This window comes from Anopheles coustani (assembly GCF_943734705.1).
Source record: "Anopheles coustani chromosome X unlocalized genomic scaffold, idAnoCousDA_361_x.2 X_unloc_9, whole genome shotgun sequence".
NCBI lineage: Eukaryota > Metazoa > Arthropoda > Insecta > Diptera > Culicidae > Anopheles > Anopheles coustani.
The window spans coordinates 115727-122500 of record NW_026525203.1 but is presented as its reverse complement, the minus strand read 5'-3'; the positions used below and the strand labels follow the sequence as shown (position 1 = coordinate 122500).

General features: G+C 50.6%; 1 non-coding gene across 1 annotated transcript; it reads right to left on the bottom strand.

Annotated features, from left to right (window-relative positions):
* Positions 1 to 197: 197 nt before the first annotated feature.
* Positions 198 to 352, bottom strand: LOC131271072 (5.8S ribosomal RNA). Its single transcript, XR_009180053.1, has one exon. It is a non-coding gene; the product is annotated as a 5.8S ribosomal RNA (ribosomal RNA).
* Positions 353 to 6774: the final 6422 nt, after the last annotated feature.

Sequence of the window (6774 nt, the reverse complement as noted above, 5' to 3'; positions counted from 1 at the left end):
GCACGCCTTCTCCTCGTACTTCCGCCTCACGCGGGAACACGGACGCTCTAAATACTTCGAATTCCAATGCCAGTATATTGTAAACCACGGGTTCTTTAATGCTAGCGGGTCGTCGCGACCCTAGTTAACATCATGGTGCACGTCTCGTGACGGGTGTCACGGCGTAGTTAAATGTATGCGATACATTTCTCAAATATAAGCGCTCAGTCATCTGTACATCATGGTAGGTTCCCACGACGTGCAATATGCGTTCAACTTATCAATGTTCATGTGTCCTGCAGTTCACATTATGACGCGCAGTTAGCTGCGGTCTTCATCGATCCATGAGCCGAGTGATCCACTGCCGAGGGTGACTAACTTGCGTAAGCCGCCGCTGTGCGCGTATACCCGTTCCCCGTAGGGAGGAGCAAGCCGCCGCTTAGAGACGAAGCATAAAGTGTCCTCATTCCACATAGGGCAAGCTGGATGAATCCATTTTACCCAGGACGGCCGAAGCGGCGTGGACCAGGGGAGAACTGAACCTTATACTTCACACCACAGTAAGTCTACGTGTCCTCTTCCACATAGGGCAAGCTAGAACTAACTATCTTACCCAGGACTGCCGAAGCAGCGTGGACCAGGGGAGGAACACACTTTTCATGGAAACGTAAGGCATCCATGACTGCCATAACGTAAGCCGCCGCTGTGCGCGTATACCCATTCCCCGTAGGGAGGAGCAAGCCGCCGCTTAGAGACGAAGCATAAAGTGTCCTCATTCCACATAGGGCAAGCTGGATGAATCCATTTTACCCAGGACGGCCGAAGCGGCGTGGACCAGGGGAGAACTGAACTTTATACTTCACACCACAGTAAGTCTACGTGTCCTCTTCCACATAGGGCAAGCTAGAACTAACTATCTTACCCAGGACTGCCGAAGCAGCGTGGACCAGGGGAGGAACACACTTTTCATAGAAACGTAAGGCATCCATGACTGCCATAGTGCGTAAGCCGCCGCTGTGCGCGTAAACCCGTTCCCCGTAGGGAGGAGTCAAGCCGCCGCTTAGAGACGAAGTATTAAGTGTCCTCTTCCACATAGGGCAAGCTAGAATGAACTATCTTACCCAGGACCGCCGAAGCAGCGTGGACCAGGGGAGAACTGATCTTTATACTTCACACCACAGTATTGAGTAATGTGCCCTCTTCCACATAGGGCAAGCTGGAATGTTCCATTTTACCCAGGACGGCCGAAGCGGCGTGGACCAGTGGAGGACTACACAATCATGAGGTTTGATATCGACTTGTGTGTTTCAATAGGGTACCGATGGTATGTTTTGAACCGATTTGATTTAGCCATTCTGAAGTCATCACTTGGTTGAAGCGCTGAACTAGGGAGGCATCGTTTACATATATATTGGGTTTCGCATGCTCTACTAGGTTAATGTCATAGGGTTGGCTATCGAGCATGCCCAAGTGATGACTTGATTGTGTGCTTGCTTGAATTCTTCACATTTCATACCATCGGTTAGTTGTCGAATCATTCCTCGATCATAACCTTCGTTCTTGGTTCATGTATGCTCTCTTCCACATAGGGCAAGCTAGAATTAACTATCTTACCCAGGACCGCCGAAGCAGCGTGGACCAGGGGAGAACTATACTTTGTCTTGTATGCCCTCTTCCACATAGGGCAAGCTAGAATTAACTATCTTACCCAGGACCGCCGAAGCAGCGTGGACCAGTGGAGGACTATACTTTGTTCATAACACCACAGTATTGAGTAATGTGCCCTCTTCCACATAGGGCAAGCTAGAATGAACTATCTTACCCAGGACCGCCGCAGCGGCGTGGACCAGTGGAGGACTACACAATTAAGAGGTTTGATATCGACTTGTGTGTTTCAATAGGGTACCGATGGTATGTTTTGAACCGATTTGATTTAGCCATTCTGAAGTCATCACTTGGTTGAAGCGCTGAACTAGGGAGGCATCGTTTACATATATATTGGTTTTCGCATGCTCTACTAGGTTAATGTCATGAGGTTGGCTATCGAGCATGCCCAAGTGATGACTTGATTGTGTGCTTGCTTGAATTCTTCACATTTCATACCATCGGTTAGTTGTCGAATCATTCCTCGATCATAACCTTCGTTCTTGGTTCATGTATGCTCTCTTCCACATAGGGCAAGCTAGAATTAACTATCTTACCCAGGACCGCCGGAGCAGCGTGGACCAGGGGAGAACTATACTTTGTCTTGTATGCCCTCTTCCACATAGGGCAAGCTAGAATTAACTATCTTACCCAGGACTGCAAAGCAGCGTGGACCAGTGGAGGACTATACTTTGTTCATTACACCACAGTATTAAGTATGGTGTCCTCTTCCACATAGGGCAAGCTAGAACTAACTATCTTACCCAGGACCGCCGAAGCAGTGTGGACCAGGGGAGGACTATACTTTATACTTCACACACTAGCCATACTGAAGTCATCACTTGGTTGAAGCGCTGAACTACGGCGGGGTAATCGTTTACAGGTTATAATCATATAGCTGCATGCTCATTAGTAGATAATGGAATATTGTATGGCAATATGAGCATGCCCAAGTGATGACTTTGTTTCAAGCTCAACAGGTAGGGTATTGAGTCCTCTTCCACATAGGGCAAGCTAGAATGAACTATCTTACCCAGGACCGCCGGAGCAGCGTGGACCAGTGGAGGACTCTATACTTTATACTTCACACCACAGTATTGAGTACGTCTTGCATAAAGCCCCTAATGAGAACCACGAGGGCTCTCTCAATGTAGAACCACGAGGGCTCTAGTACCGATTCTCTCGGTACGGCTTGGTCCGTGTTCCTTTATGCTTGTACTCGCGAAAAGTCTCAACCCGGAGGTCTTGACTTTGTATTGTCATAGTTGGACTACGACGGGGCATCCGACCATTGCTGATCGAACACCCCTGATTCACCATCTTTCGGGTAGGCGGTACGCGTACCTCCGGACGCGGAAGTCTCAACCCGGAGGTCTTGACTTTGATTGTCATAGTAGGACTACGACGGGGCATCCGACCATTGCTGATCGAACACCCCTGATTCACCATCTTTCGGGTAGGCGGTGCGCGCACCTCCGACGCGGAAGTCTCAACCCGGAGGTCTTGACTTTGTATTGTCATAGTTGGACTACGACGGGGTATCCGACTCATCGAATACCCCAGAAGCACACCATCTTTCGGGTAGGCGGTACGCGTACCTCCGGACGCGGAAAGTCTCAACCCGGAGGTCTTGACTTTGGTTGTCATAGTTGGACTATGACGGGGCATCCGACCATTGCTGATCGAACACCCCTGATTCACCATCTTTCGGATAGGCGGTGCGCGACACCACCGACGCGGAAAGTCTCAACCCGGAGGTCTTGACTTTGTATTGTTGGATAGTCCTCTTCCACTATAGGGCAAGCTGGAAATATTCCATTTTACCCAGGACTGCCGAGGCAGCGTGGACCAGGGGAGAACTTCACGGAATCTTCAGGCATCCATGATTGCCATAGTGCGTAAGCCGCCGCTGTGTGCGTCAACTCGTTCCCCGTGAGGAGGAGTCTAGCCGCCGCTAAAAGACGAAGCATTAAGTGTCCTCATTCCACTATAGGGCAAGCTAGAATTAACTATCTTACCCAGGACCGCCGAAGCAGCGTGGACCAGGCGAGGACTACTTTATACTTCACACCACAGTATTGAGTACGACTTGCATAAAGCCCCTAATGAGAACCACGAGGGCTCTCTCAATGTAGAACCACGAGGGCTCTAGTACCGATTCTCTCGGTACGGCTTGGTCCGTGTTCCTTTATGCTTGTACTCGCGAAAAGTCTCAACCCGGAGGTCTTGACTTTGTATTGTCATAGTTGGACTACGACGGGGCATCCGACCATTGCTGATCGAACACCCCTGATTCACCATCTTTCGGGTAGGCGGTACGCGTACCTCCGGACGCGGAAGTCTCAACCCGGAGGTCTTGACTTTGATTGTCATAGTTGGACTACGACGGGGCATCCGACCATTGCTGATCGAACACCCCTGATTCACCATCTTTCGGGTAGGCGGTACGCGTACCTCCGGACGCGGAAGTCTCAACCCGGAGGTCTTGACTTTGATTGTCATAGTTGGACTACGACGGGGCATCCGACCATTGCTGATCGAACACCCCTGATTCACCATCTTTCGGGTAGGCGGTGCGCGCACCTCCGACGCGGAAGTCTCAACCCGGAGGTCTTGACTTTGTATTGTCATAGTTGGACTACGACGGGGTATCCGACTCATCGAATACCCCAGAAGCACACCATCTTTCGGGTAGGCGGTACGCGTACCTCCGGACGCGGAAAGTCTCAACCCGGAGGTCTTGACTTTGGTTGTCATAGTTGGACTATGACGGGGCATCCGACCATTGCTGATCGAACACCCCTGATTCACCATCTTTCGGATAGGCGGTGCGCGACACCACCGACGCGGAAAGTCTCAACCCGGAGGTCTTGACTTTGTATTGTTGGATAGTCCTCTTCCACTATAGGGCAAGCTGGAAATATTCCATTTTACCCAGGACTGCCGAGGCAGCGTGGACCAGGGGAGAACTTCACGGAATCTTCAGGCATCCATGATTGCCATAGTGCGTAAGCCGCCGCTGTGTGCGTCAACTCGTTCCCCGTGAGGAGGAGTCTAGCCGCCGCTAAAAGACGAAGCATTAAGTGTCCTCATTCCACTATAGGGCAAGCTAGAATTAACTATCTTACCCAGGACCGCCGAAGCAGCGTGGACCAGGCGAGGACTACTTTATACTTCACACCACAGTATTGAGTACGACTTGCATAAAGCCCCTAATGAGAACCACGAGGGCTCTCTCAATGTAGAACCACGAGGGCTCTAGTACCGATTCTCTCGGTACGGCTTGGTCCGTGTTCCTTTATGCTTGTACTCGCGAAAAGTCTCAACCCGGAGGTCTTGACTTTGTATTGTCATAGTTGGACTACGACGGGGCATCCGACCATTGCTGATCGAACACCCCTGATTCACCATCTTTCGGGTAGGCGGTACGCGTACCTCCGGACGCGGAAGTCTCAACCCGGAGGTCTTGACTTTGATTGTCATAGTTGGACTACGACGGGGCATCCGACCATTGCTGATCGAACACCCCTGATTCACCATCTTTCGGGTAGGCGGTACGCGTACCTCCGGACGCGGAAGTCTCAACCCGGAGGTCTTGACTTTGATTGTCATAGTTGGACTACGACGGGGCATCCGACCATTGCTGATCGAACACCCCTGATTCACCATCTTTCGGGTAGGCGGTGCGCGCACCTCCGACGCGGAAGTCTCAACCCGGAGGTCTTGACTTTGTATTGTCATAGTTGGACTACGACGGGGTATCCGACTCATCGAATACCCCAGAAGCACACCATCTTTCGGGTAGGCGGTACGCGTACCTCCGGACGCGGAAAGTCTCAACCCGGAGGTCTTGACTTTGGTTGTCATAGTTGGACTATGACGGGGCATCCGACCATTGCTGATCGAACACCCCTGTTACACCATCTTTCGGATAGGCGGTGCGCGACACCACCGACGCGGAAAGTCTCAACCCGGAGGTCTTGACTTTGTATTGTTGGATAGTCCTCTTCCACTATAGGGCAAGCTGGAAATATTCCATTTTACCCAGGACTGCCGAGGCAGCGTGGACCAGGGGAGAACTTCACGGAATCTTCAGGCATCCATGATTGCCATAGTGCGTAAGCCGCCGCTGTGCGCGTCAACTCGTTCCCCGTGAGGAGGAGTCTAGCCGCCGCTAAAAGACGAAGCATTAAGTGTCCTCATTCCACTATAGGGCAAGCTAGAATTAACTATCTTACCCAGGACCGCCGAAGCAGCGTGGACCAGGCGAGGACTACTTTATACTTCACACCACAGTATTGAGTACGACTTGCATAAAGCCCCTAATGAGAACCACGAGGGCTCTCTCAATGTAGAACCACGAGGGCTCTAGTACCGATTCTCTCGGTACGGCTTGGTCCGTGTTCCTTTATGCTTGTACTCGCGGAAAGTCTCAACCCGGAGGTCTTGACTTTGATTGTCATAGTTGGACTACGACGGGGAATCCGACCATTGCTGACCGAACACCCCTGATTCATCATCTTTCGGATAGGAGGTGCGCCCACCTTCGACGCGGAAGTCTCAACCCGGAGGTTCGGACTTAGAGTTTTTCCCATTTAAAAGTTTTTCTCTTAGCCATACTGAAGTCATCACTTGGTGAACGATTGAACTAGGGCGGGTTAATCGTTTATAGGTATCATGTGGTTTGCATGCTCTCTTAGGTTAAGGTCATGTGGTTGGCTATCGAGCATGCCCAAGTGATGACTTTGTTTCACGCTTGCTTGATTTCTTCATGATTCCCTGTTATATAGTGTAATCATTCGAGAACAGGGAATCTTTGGTTTTGCTCAACAGGTATTGGATGTCAACTTGGTATCTAGATCGCATTAAGTCTCAACCCTTAGGTTCGGACTTGTATAGTGACATCTTGTTACGGTCTTGAGTCTCAACCCGCAGGTTCGGACTACCTAGTGTTTGATCGAATATAATATGGCAACTTGTGCCTAAGTCTCAACCCGCAGGTTCGGACTTCTGTTTATTTGGCCAATGTATGTATAAGGCAACTTGTGCCTAAGTCTCAACCCGCAGGTTCGGACTTGTGTATTTGTTCGAAGTCATGTATAAGGCAACGTGTGCCTAAGTCTCAACCCGCAGGTTCGGACTTGTTAGTGT